The sequence below is a fragment of the Pseudopodoces humilis genome, chromosome 1 (genome assembly GCF_049639895.1).
Source record: "Pseudopodoces humilis isolate 2021_Gansu_Grassland_sample_001 chromosome 1, ASM4963989v1, whole genome shotgun sequence".
Lineage (NCBI taxonomy): Eukaryota > Metazoa > Chordata > Aves > Passeriformes > Paridae > Pseudopodoces > Pseudopodoces humilis.
This window is the reverse complement of record NC_142200.1, coordinates 121,436,614-121,449,519: the sequence shown is the minus strand read 5'-3', so window position 1 is coordinate 121,449,519 and position 12,906 is coordinate 121,436,614. Positions and strand designations below refer to the sequence as shown.

Below are 12,906 nucleotides of genomic sequence, written 5' to 3'. Positions count from 1 at the left end.
ATTGCAGCCTGTTACTCCTGCAGCAAACATCTCAGATCTCATTTTACCATGTTTAAAATTAGGAAAAAAAAAATAATTGGGCCTGTTTGCTGTTGTGGCTGTTAGAAAAAGGAATTTTCAGTTCCAGTTCTAGTAGGTGAGTTGTGGGAAAAGGAAGCATACTTTATATCCAAGCTTACTGCACAGAAAGCAGAAACCAGCTGGGTTTTTTTCATTGTACAATGCCATGGTTTAAGATATCTCTTTCTTTCACCACAAATGTAAATTGGTACTTTTTTTCTCATGCCACAAGAGGTGCCTTCAGATAATGGTGCTGTTTTTACACACGCAGCATGCAAAGCTCAACAGTCACCCAGCACCTCTGAGGGCTGTATGGACTTTCAGGTTCCTTTGTTACCAGAAATCTCTTTCATTTGGCCTTTGGAGCCCTGATTTTAGCTAGTAGGTAAAGCTAGCCTCCAATGCCAACACATTCTGGCTTCTGCTGCTGCTACCCCACCAGAGCAAAACTAGAAATTAAGATGCCTTCTTAATCCCAACACCATTGATTCCAAGATCTGGCATTCCATATCTGTATAAAGATATCACTGTTTCTTCTGTCTCTGATTGGTGAGTATATTTGATAAACATACAGACTCCTTCAAAGGTAATAAATTTTGCTTTGCTGCTACATCTCAAAATGCTGAGAAGCTGAACACATTGTATAAACACGCAAGATTTTTATCTCTGGCTTCTACATACACACGTTTTAATCATGCCAGCATAAGGTATCCATAGTCTAAAATCTCAATAAATGCACAAAAAGTAAGTCTTCATTTTACAGTACCAGTCACTTAGTGCTTGTTGCCAGCACTAATCTCTAACTGACAATTTACTGGTAATTCGGAGGAGAATTTAAGAACAGTTCTTTAAATAGTCAAAACACCTACAATTATTTCAGTAGCTGCATAAAGTGGGAGGCAGTAAATAAGGTTGAAGAAAGAGCACAAGAGTGCAAATGTACAGGGTCTAAAATAGGAAAACCAAGGAGAAGGGAGAAGAAGAGAGGAAGAGAGAAAGTAAAACAATCTCTTTACACAGGGGGATTATATTGAAAGAGACATGACAACAAGACTGCATGTGGAAGTTTTTTAAACAATAAGGACTTCTGCAAATAGAATAAACCATTTCCTAAACGTTCCCTCTGGGAATTCCTCAAAATGTTCATCACTAGCCTGGCATAGAGATAGAAAAGGCAGATACTGAAAAGGGAAACCACTTTCAAAAATAATCCTCCACCCCCATGAAAGCATTTCTTGGTATGACAGGATGATGAGGGATCCCTTGTGATTGAGACACGTCTGCAGGACAGCCAAGCAGAGGATGAGAGAAAAGGGGATATATAAACATGTCTGGGCAAAAGATGACCACATTTGGCCAGAATGTCAAGGGATGTGGGAAATGCTGGGGACAAGCTGTACACACACCCCTGGGTCCTGGGCAATGTGCCTCCTGCACAGGGTTACATGAGCTGACATCAGGGTTGGGTCTGACCTCTTCTCTGTTCCAGCCTGAGTGCTGGGAATGGCTAAAGCCCCAGTTTCTTTCTGTGAGACTAAAAAAATAAGAAAACCAAATCCTTACCAAATGCTTTTCCGTGGCTACATTCTGCGATAAAACAGCATCCCAAATTAAACTTTTGATAGTACAAACCTATTAACTAGGAACTTACCTGAACAAATCCTGAAGAACAATCATTCACAAGAGAAGTGAGATTGATGCATGTGGGATATACAGCCATACTGATCAACATTGAAAGGGAAAGGTATGAAAAGCTTTTTCTGCATAAAGAGGGAACTATGTGTAGGAATAACCAGAGACCAAGCTTTTCATTTGCTGTAGCAACTGAATAGGAAAGATGTAAACTGACAAATGCTTAATGGTGCAAGGAATTATTTGACTGATGGCATGTCAGCTCACAGTGGGAAGTCAGGAGGGAATGAAGAAGTGAAGAGGTTGGAAAGAGATCAGCTGTGGAGGTGACCAGTGAGTGAACCTGAATGACTACTGAGAGATGTGGCACTTTTTGTATGAGGGCAAGCCACAGTTAGCCAGGTGCATTCTGCTGGGGTTTGCTTGACCCATAAGAGCATGTAACTCAGGACCCAAAGCACTGCTGGCAGCACTGTTACAGAAGAAGAAAAATGTACTCAATGCCCTAGAGGAAGAAGAAAGTGTTGGGTAGAAAGTTCAGTTTCACAGAAGTCAGGAGACAGATTTGCTACAGACAGAATTTTTACTGCATAAAATGCCTCCGGAAATTTCTTCCAGGTCTTTCAAAATTCAAGTGCACCTTTTTCTTTTTCCCAGTCTCACTACCAAAACACCACCATATCCTGCTGTGTCTAAAACACTGGTAATGAAGAAAATAAAAAAAGCCCAAAGGTGAACACTTTCCCACTGCCTTTGTCTTCAAAAATAAGAACATATTCTGTTGCGTTTTTAAGTATCAGCATCCCAGAGCAAAACAATAGAAATTTATATTCCATTTTACCTTAATGCTTCTGAAAAGGCAGTTTTGGTTAAGAACAAAGCTCTCCTGTGGCCATGTCTCCCCATAGACTTCTACATGTTCCCCACACAGACAGTGCTACCTTATTCAGAAAGACTCATGGTCTTTGTATTAGCAGTGGCAGAGCAAGAAACAGACACAGGTGATGGTGATGTGTCTCATTCATCAGGCTCATTTTTGGTTACATGGTGAAAAATGACTTCCTACTTATATAGGTTGGGTTGTTAGACTTTCAAGTTTCTTTCTAAGAAAGAAGAAATGTAAATGCAGCAGAATGTTAAGTAAAATTCTCCTCATCTAACCAAATACTGAGTATACTGAAATATTGAAATTCTATTACATAGAGAGAAGAGCAGGAATTCTAAAGCGACAGCAATGCACAGAAGAGGGATTGTTTCAAAAGGACTGCACTTCAACAAACTTAAGCCACTGCCCATTCTCAGCAGAACAACATATATTTGAGTAAACATTAGCTACAGTAATAAGCCATATTTTAGCTGTCCCTTGGCTCTTGAGGCCTAGGACAGCTTTATGCAGTTCAGGGTTCAATGAGAGGCTCTTGGATGCAAGCTACTAACCTCTGATTACAGTGTACTGGGGTACTGTAGGCAGTGGCAGTACAGCACAGCAAATGGAACATTCAGCTGAAGTGAGGAAGCCTTTGACTTATTTTAGTCTGGTGCGTGTGAGGCAGTCAAGGAAATGCATCTGTATCTCACTTCTAACAGAGACAAAATTGGCTTTTAACGTTCAGCATTGAAACCCCTCAACCCCTAAAGTGCTAATATCCAGCTGCAATGATTTAGTATGACCCAATGTCTTGCCATTTTGACTGTAATTAAAGAAAGGAATTTTCAACAGATATATCTACTAGTTTACTCTGCTGTTAAATAGTTGCCAAGTTTGATACCTACTTTTTTGATGTTCTGAAAATTTATCACCCTGTGGGATCTGCAGAGCCATTCACACTGAAGGGCTTGGATTTTCTGCAGACCCAACATATGTCTGCATGGCTGCTTGGAACTGACACGATCACAGCTCGTAATACTTCACCCCAGCTGGAGCTAAAGGGTAGAGCTGGTACTCTCAGCACAACAAAAATGGGAATTGAAGTGGGTCATCCTCTCAGTAGATTTCCACTATTTTGCAGGTGGGTTTTTATAGCCTCTGCTCAGGTCTGCACAACCCAGAACTGACTGCTTTTCCACCTGTTTGGGGAACACTGTGCAAATAAAAGTAGCTGTACCACAGACACTCCTTCCACAAGGCAAGTATCCTTCCTTCCCTTACACACATCTACACTTCTGAAAATGCTTGTTACAAGCATAAGTGGTAGAGTGTTTACTTTCAATTATAAACTTCACGTTTGGGAATATTGCTCTCCAAAAGCCTCAGGAATGTGTATTCAAGTTTTGATGTTGTCTTTTAGGTTTTAGCTACTGCTCTGAAATACTCCACTGTTTCACTTAGGCCTCAGGAAAAAAGAAACTTGTTGCCTTCTACTTACTTCACTAAAAACTTTTTCAAGAACAGGAAACAGAAAGTAAAGATCTCACTAACAAAATAATTAAATGATCCAACTTTGACTGTGGAATTACAATATTTCTTCTTTTTCATGAACAGAGAAAACATTGGAAGTTTATCAGCCTAATTCTTCTGTGGATGTCCTTACACCTGTAAAAACAAATGTTAGAAACCACACTAGATTCTCACTTAGTGTGTATATTTGTGAATGCTCTAGAAGCACAGTTAGTTTCTTCTCTTTTGGTGGTTCTGTGAAACAGCTTTTGGTTCACAGAGCTTACAATACTAGTATTGTAATATTGTACTACTGGCTGAAGCCAACAGCTGTTCCTTCAAAGTGGATATTGAAAGTACTCTGTGAGGAACAGCTTTAATTTAGAAGTTTCACTACAATATAAAATTTCCATTTCTAGGTGCCACAAGTTGTTTCAGTGTCACCATAACTAATGCATTAAGCATTTCAGGACAAGGCAAAGCTTGTATCTACCATGTTCTGCATGTGAACTAGAGCCCTGCTGCTTTTCTTTAAGTACTTTTAAGTACTTTTGCTAGGATGACACAGAAACCTCAGCTATCAACATTTTTAATCAACCTAGAGAAGTGGGAGCTACCAGGATTCTCAAAATCTCTGCTAGCTATTTATATCCCTGTGAACTATAGCTGTGATCACAGGTTTTTAAGTACATGATACCTCCAAAGTACTATATTTCATTACCCTGATTTCTTCTTCTCTTTCCACTAAGACTTTTTCTCACATCTAGGCTGCCTGCAGGAATTACTCTCTTTAACTGAGCAGGTTTCCTGTCAGTGGCAAGTGGAGATAAAGGCTGAAACATCTGCCCACTAGCATGGCTTAGAGAGTGCTCCCAACCCTGCAGAGTATTTATTATGTCCTTCCCTGGGAAAGGCTCACGTCTGAATCTGTTAATGCCACAAGTCATCTTTGAGCAGGATAGATATGAGCTGAGGTCTTTGAGGGCAGGAAGCAGTGGTGGGGGACAGAAGTAGTGGTAGCACAAACTGAAATTTTTGTATGCCTCAGAGTCACTGGGGCATGACCAGAAAGGAAAAAAAAAAGCTTCCTCTGCCCCAAAGGCTTGATTCTGGCAACACTCTTCCAGCTTTTCCAGTTATATATAGAAAATAGCACATCTACTATCCAGCCAGAAAGTAAGCAAAGGATCTATTTTCCAGACAATCAAACCCCAGTCAAGTAGTGAAGTAGTTCTTCAGCTCTTCCATAGAAATTGCCAATCAGGCACTTGTGAGTTACATGTTTCATAGAAATAATTACTTTTAAATTTAAGGGATGAGCACAGGCAGGGAAAAAATCCCTCTTGACTTTCAACATTTAAACGTTTCATCTGGCCCAATGATGGGATAAAAAAATCCTGCAAGAGCTGTGCTCTCCTCACAGCATCAGGGTAAAGCAGAATACATCAAGGAAGCCACCCACAGAGAAAGATCAGTGTTTTAGCCACTCACAGCTCTTAAAGCCCTTGAAATTATTATTGTAATTAATATTAACAACAGACTTTGAGCACCCAAATCATCTGGATAGGTTGCAAATATGTAGGGCGGTTTTTCTGCTATTTTAGTCTAAGAATGATATGACAAAGTGATGTGGCTGACACTATGTCAGGATCCAGTCTTGAACATCCAACTGTGGAACTAAATTTCCTGTCAGTGTGCTGCCTGGATAGCGACACTTTATTTTGGACAGGTGGAGATTAAAGATGCATGAGCAAAATACGCAATGGGAGCCTTGCAGGAAATTGAACCTGATATCCAGGCATGTAAAAGGTGCCTTGGACTCCTGGTGCCCTGCTTTCAGCAAACTGAGGTGAGTGCCCAGAGAAGGATACAGGGGACACCACAATGTGCTGTGCCTTTGATGAAATGAGGTACTAGAAAAGCTTCTTTCCATGAGCATGACAGAATTCTGCCTTAACACAGTGGAAAAACATGTCAGAAAGTCTGTACTGCCAGGTGAACCTTTTTACATGGAACCACTTTGGTTTGATGTTGGTTAATTTGGATCGGGGACAAAAAAAAGCCCAACACACATACCAACCAAAAAATGAATTAACACAGTAACACACATGAAGAATTTGATTTACAAGGTTTAAATTAACTCAGGCAAGCTTTCAAAAAGTATAAACTAGCAAAAAAGATACCCCAGTTGTGTAGGGCAGGAATGGCATGGTGAAGAGGAGGGAGACATGACAATCACTTGTTCCATTTCCCTTGGAAAATATAGAGGAAGATAAATACTGAGATAGGAGCAACAATGAAAAACATGTGGCACATGAACAGCTCAACATGGAAAAAAATTAATAAAACAGGCAACAACCTATTTGGGAAAAATAATTATATTAAATATATTAGAAGAATGTAAATCCATTTGTAGAAGAATGTAAATCTGGTTATAATTAGAGGTCAGTTCAGAGAGTTAATAACTGCAAGTATGATCATTCTTCAATACATCCACAAGTTACACTTTGTTCTACTTGACTGACCACATAAGACACAAGGAGCAGGTACCAGCACAAATAGTATGTTTGATAGATTGCAATAATATTCACAGGGAAAAACTGTTACCTATTTCTTGTGTATTGATCTGTTTTGACTGAAGGACTTGTTTAATAATCCTTAACACTTTAGGAACATGGCAAAAAGAGCATCAGAGAGGGAGTCTTAATCACAGTGACAACTTCCAAGACATACTGCAGAAAGTGAACTTCTCCTTTGTTGCTTTTTATGGTAATTACAGTTCCCAAAGTTTGGTTGGATCTTTTCCCCAGAAGTGAGACATCATTGCATTTAAAACATTTGTGCCTGTGTTGTTAATAATAGTCTGAGCTGTCCGTTAAGTTACACCTGCCAATATTATAAAGTTATTTTTGACAATGTAATTTTGAAGGGAAGAAGGGAGGGGAGTTCATAAAAGTGCATTTTGTTCTCTAAAAGCCAAAAACAGCACCTCTCATTATACAGAAGACTCTCCCATTACATAACCATCACACATGCTATTGACAAGAAAAGGCCCAATTATTTCTATCAAATAGGATACGTGTTTAAATGGATAGTTTCTCTACTAATGAAGGACATTTGAGCCTCTGAACTGTACTCTCAACTACTACTCTTTAACTCCTATTCTTTACTGTTAACTGAATACTTTCACTGAAATAATATGGCAGCCATATTGACACTAAAATGGTAAAGATCCAGCAACAAAAATTAAGTCAGAGAAAGATAAACTGCCATGCAATATCAGGTCCCATTTAATGATCCATCTCTAATTACAGAAGACTGCACATTTCAGATGAAAAAGGAAGAAGCCCTAACTATGAAAATGAGGAACTGCTACTTCCAGTATAGCTAGTAGTTTTAGAACGAAAATGACAGTGATTCTGTAAAAAAAATTTTTAAAAAAAAAAAAAATTATAAATAATTAATACACTGTGTATTGTCACTGGGGATCTTCTTTTGAAGGACTTGATGGAGCAATCAAGTTCGGGAAGATTTGAAGCAACAAGTTTCCAATAAATTGCATGCCCTTATGTGTCTAAATTCAGTTTTAAATCTAGCTGCTTGACGTTCAGTCATTGAACTGTCTGTTCCTACCTGTTTAGAAGAGGGCATCTACACTTTTGGTCATTAACATTTGGTACAATAAGCAGAAAAACATGTTCAGTATCATCCACTTTTATGCAGCAATTATGGTCACTCTTCAAGAAATTTCTCTTTAAAGAAGTGTAAGAGATAATTGTTCCAGGTCTCTTCCTCCCATCCCTATATTCTTTATCCACCTTCATTCTCTTCACTGCACCACAGTATCCAGCTGTGTTTTCAGCAGCAGTTCTCCTTCTGGTAACGCACACCATTAGCCTAGATGAAGTATCTCATGGAAAGCCAATTTTCCCATCCAGGAAAACCACACTATTATATTGTGATTAATAGTATTACCCACTGGAAGCATCTTAAGGCTGTGTATCCTCTTGTCCTGGCTCCCTGAACAACACAGAAGCCATTCCTGAGGTTCTCACCAGACAGTTGGCTGATCTCCAAAATCAATCAGTGATTGATGCCACATTAGCCCAGGCATTCCTTGCTGACTTTTATCTCACATTATCTCTATTTCCCCCAAAAGCAACAGCAGAGCTCCAACTTACTTTTCCTGGCATCCCTGTCCATCAGGTTGCTACAGGCACCCTATCTTGCCGCTGGTTCCTGCTCTTCCTTCTGAGCCAGCATCACTGAGGGCAAAATTTGATAAAGCAGCTGAGGGAGTTATAATTGCTCAGGAGCAGTATGGTCTGGACTATACACTGATGAGTGCCTAATGATGCAATAAATCTATCCCACACAGCTCTATAACATCTTTCCATATCATTTGCCATGAAGAAACCTTAATGTTAATAATGTTATTTCTTCTCTGAATTTAATGTGGCAAGGGTGCAAAGAGAAAGAAGGCATAAAGCTGCTGCTTCCTTCTTTCTTATTTCTTTCCCTATCTCCACACAGGTTCACTGGCTATGACAGTGTTAGAGATTATGAGGGAATGAACACAGGACAGAAAATGAGCATGTCAGTGGCTCAAGCTCCATAATAGAAAAGACTCTCCACTCCACTCACATGCCAAAGGGCAAAAAAAAACCCCAAAACCCAAACCAACCCCTAAATTATCATAGATTTCATCCTTTTACATACAAAAAATAGTCAGTTTAGTTGCAATAAAATTTTCATTTGTCCCAAAATATCTGGCTGATATCCTGAAATAAAAGTAATGGCTGAAGAGATGTAGTCATAAATTGCTTAGAGAGCAGACTTATCAAATTCCCAAAGAGAGCCTCCCAGACACCCCTGCAGAAAATCTCCAGGACAATGATTCAGAAATGCTGTTGATTATACTCCAGCAATTCAAAATATCTGCCCAGACTTTTATTTCAATTTTTCTGTCTCAGCAAGCTTTAGTATTTTTCACCACAGTTGAAGATATTGCCTTTCCAGCAGAAGTGAAAGGCTGTAGATCAGTAACTCTAGATAGAATCACAGCATTTATACTGTATGTTATGTCCAGCTTCTCCCTTGGTCTGTCCCTATCCCCTTCCTCACTTCCAATGAAAAACAAAACAAAACAAAACAAAAACCAAACCAAACAAATAAAACAAACAAAAATAAAACCCTAAAATAAAACCCTAAACACTAAACCTAATCAAATCCACAACTCCAACCACTCTTGAATTTTTCCAAGAACTTTTACAAGCAGAAAATTAATTTTCACCAAGAAAACTGGTGAAAGAACTGGCAGCTCTTAAGCCTTGTGACAATCCTAGTGTCAATCCTTTGTTTTGCCTCACCATTCACAGACACTGAGCATGCTTGACTTTCAATTTTATACATACTAAGCAAGTTCAATACTTTATATTATTATGTCCTTGGAAAAAGCTGAAACTGTTTGATTTTACTCCCTTCCTACACAAAAAACCCCTGTGTGGCATTTATCATCTAAACCTGCCTCTATAGCCATGTGATGCTCCACTCACTAGTAAGAATAATCGTCTGGTATGCAAACTGAAACTTCTCTATAGACTATTGTCTACAATAGACAACAGAAATTACAGAAAATTGATTTGAGAGCACTAGGATATTTAAACATTGTGCAAAACCACATTAATTTCACAACTACTACCTGGAAATGAAATTTTCATGTGACCTCTGGAGCTGTTTTTTCTGACAGCCTGGCTTGCAGGAGGGGAGGATAATCTCTCCCTGCTGGAGGAAACTACCAACACTGCCCCACACATTGGCTACAGCAGATTGAAAGGAACAGACATCCATCTCAAATATCACAGGACAAATAGTCCCTACAAGTACCAGCACAAAGCCATTTCTTTTGAGATCTATGTTTCTGGGAAGCCAGAGTTCTTAGTCTAGCTGGCCTGTTTCAGTCTGATCAGTAACAGCACAGCAGACTTTGCTTTAGACAGAAATGAACCAAATACAAGGTTACAAGTGAAATAAGCTGAAATCCAGACTTCACTTACAATAGATTTTTAGTGCTTTGATTTTCCTACTTAGCAACCTGAAGGCACCTGCCATGTGTTAGCTCAGAGAATTCAGCCTATTCAGGAACACCTTCCAAATGCCAGCCCTAAAGAAAAACTTTTTTGGTCTCACCTTCATAAGTTTACTGTCCTTGCTCCATTTGTACCACAACGTGGGAGGAAGAATTCACAGCCCTTCCATAAGGTCACTGACTTTGATGATAAAAGCATTCCCTTACTCATCTCACCTCCTTGGCAGCAAGTCTTGAGTTTTACACTTTTAACTAGCTCCTACACTTCAAGATAATAAGGTTCAAAATGTGTGTTTTGTTATGTGAAATATGCAGAACCATATATGCAAAATTCCACTGTTTAGTTTTTCCTAACCAAATTTGTTATTTTGTGTTGGATTTTTTTTTTCTCCTGTATACATCAACATACACAGTACAGTGCAGTTGAAAGAGTGTTTAGGTCAATCAGCTCACTCCTACCTTTGCACACATATCTTTGCCATCACTGTCAGTGGTTCTTTGATTAAAGTGTACAAGTGTCAGGCTGTCCTAAATATCATAAACATCCTTTTAACATTTAGGTTACAAATAGCAAATCAAGCACACACCTTGATGAGCACCTTGACACATGACACCAAGTAACTTTGCTTAAGGCATTTTTCCTTGGCTGTAATGAGACAGAAGGCTCCTGTTATTTGTTTTATCTCTATCCTACAGACACATGTAATCCTGATTATGCAATTTATTTTCAGCCTCCCTCTTATGGAAATTATTCATCTATATTTCAGGTCACTGATGATGACTAGCAGATATTTGCAGAACACAAGATTCTCCAACAAAGTGTTGTCTAATACAGAAAGGGAAAGAAAAGCATAAAGTATGTCAATAGACACTCAAATTAAATATATTCTGCTTCCAAAACTTCATCTAAACTTTAATTGGGCAAATATTCTTGGAAGTGCATGGTCCAAAGGCTGACCAGCATGAAGCTGGTTTAGGTTGGCTCCTGACAGATCACCACTCAGGGTTGTATTTGTATAGGTTCCTTCATCCGTAAAAAATAGAAATATGTAAAACTTTGCTCAAAACTTGAATCATTATGATCTAAACACTTTCTATAATATAATGTTTTTCTGTTAGCTATTATACAGCTATGTCACATCCACTAGAAGTGAAAAGTGTCATACAGAAGGTCATTAATGAGAACATAAGAAGATACTTGTCTAACATGGTGCAAGTTCTAATTTTCAGAACTTCAGGAGATTTCACTCCACACCAAGAAGAAATGATGTTATGCCCCAGCAGTCTTGGTAAATGTAACTGAAGTTTGCTCTGTTGTGAAAACTGGTTCACATAATTTTATTTTACAGTGCAGATTCATCTCAAATTGCTGATTTTAGCAATATTTTAAAATGGTAACTCACTGTCTATCATCATCATTCAGTATGTTGAATCACTAGCATCCACAAAAGTAATTTCATTTTAGAGCTCTTTAGAGATTAGCATTTTAAAAAAACCCCTGACTTATAACCCATAGTCTATAAGTGAACTTTTTGCCTTTAGGAAAACAGAGTGAGCTTTTGCTGCACTTTCTGCATATTAGGAGAGACGTGATTTGTCACCTAGGAAACATTTAGGTTTTTCAGCCTCACAGACATATCTGTGCCAAGACACAGTTTTTGGCACCACAGGCATAAGAATCCAGTAAATCCTATATTGATAGTTTCAGAATCACTAAATTTTATTTATTCATATATTTCAGAGGAAATAAAACACAACAAAACAATAATCTTTTCTCTTTCTATGAAGAATCAAGGCCATAGAATTTTACCTAGCTGTTATTGTGGACAAATTTTCTGACTGTAACACTTTTTATTGAGCTTAAAAAGGTAAAAAAAAAAATCCAATTCTGAGCCTCAGAGATGGTGTTTATATTATGTTGGGGCCCAAATCAGGGTTTTCTTTTACTTTTTCATTGATATTCTGGTAGAACTAACTGGAATAGCATCCCTCTGCTAAGCTTTGTACAAATAAATAAAAAGCAGAGCATCATACCAACTAACTGATTGTTTAATGCACAAGATAAGGAGGGGTAGAGATGGAGGACAATGGAGATAGACAAGTTTCCAAATCATAAAATCATAGAATAGCTTGGGTTGGAAGGTCAAAGGTTACCTTTGAAGGTTAACTAGTCCAAACTCCAAACCAAGATGGGAAGACTAAACCACAAAGAAACTGATAACCATATTCCAATGTCTTCTACCCCTGCTGTCAGAATTGTGTAAACATGTGCTAAGTCCTTAAAAATCCATCTCCAAACAACTTGTCCCAGACCACTCAGAAAACCAGTGAATGGGAACAGGACTTGAAAGTGCCATGGGGAGAGACCTGTCACTAAGACCAAAGGAATAAAAATAATTGCATAAACATCACCAGAGCCCTTCTCTCAAGTGCTCACAGCCTGAAAAGTCAATTAACTGGAGCAAAGCAGGTATTCATATACCTCCTGGCAGGCTTTGACACTGCTATGTTTGTCTTCCCTTTACAGCTATGAGCAAAAATCAGATAGAAGTAAACTGTAGCTATGTATAACATATAGCAGAAAATTACTGATACACACACCTTACAGTGTTTCTCTCTCTCATGTCTTCATTTATCTGGTAAAATGCTGTAATAGCAGACAAACTTAGAAGTCTGATACTATATTATTGAAAAAAAAATAAAATTGCAGTGGTGGAAAACTCAACTTCCATTAAGTTCAGACTTCCAA

At 38.5% G+C, this 12,906-nt stretch overlaps 1 protein-coding gene across 1 annotated transcript in view; it reads right to left on the bottom strand.

Moving 5' to 3' along the window:
* MACC1 (MET transcriptional regulator MACC1) overlaps positions 1 to 12,906 on the bottom strand; it is a 32,348-nt gene that overhangs the window by 13,442 nt on the left and 6,000 nt on the right. The gene's annotated exons all lie outside the window — the stretch shown is intronic.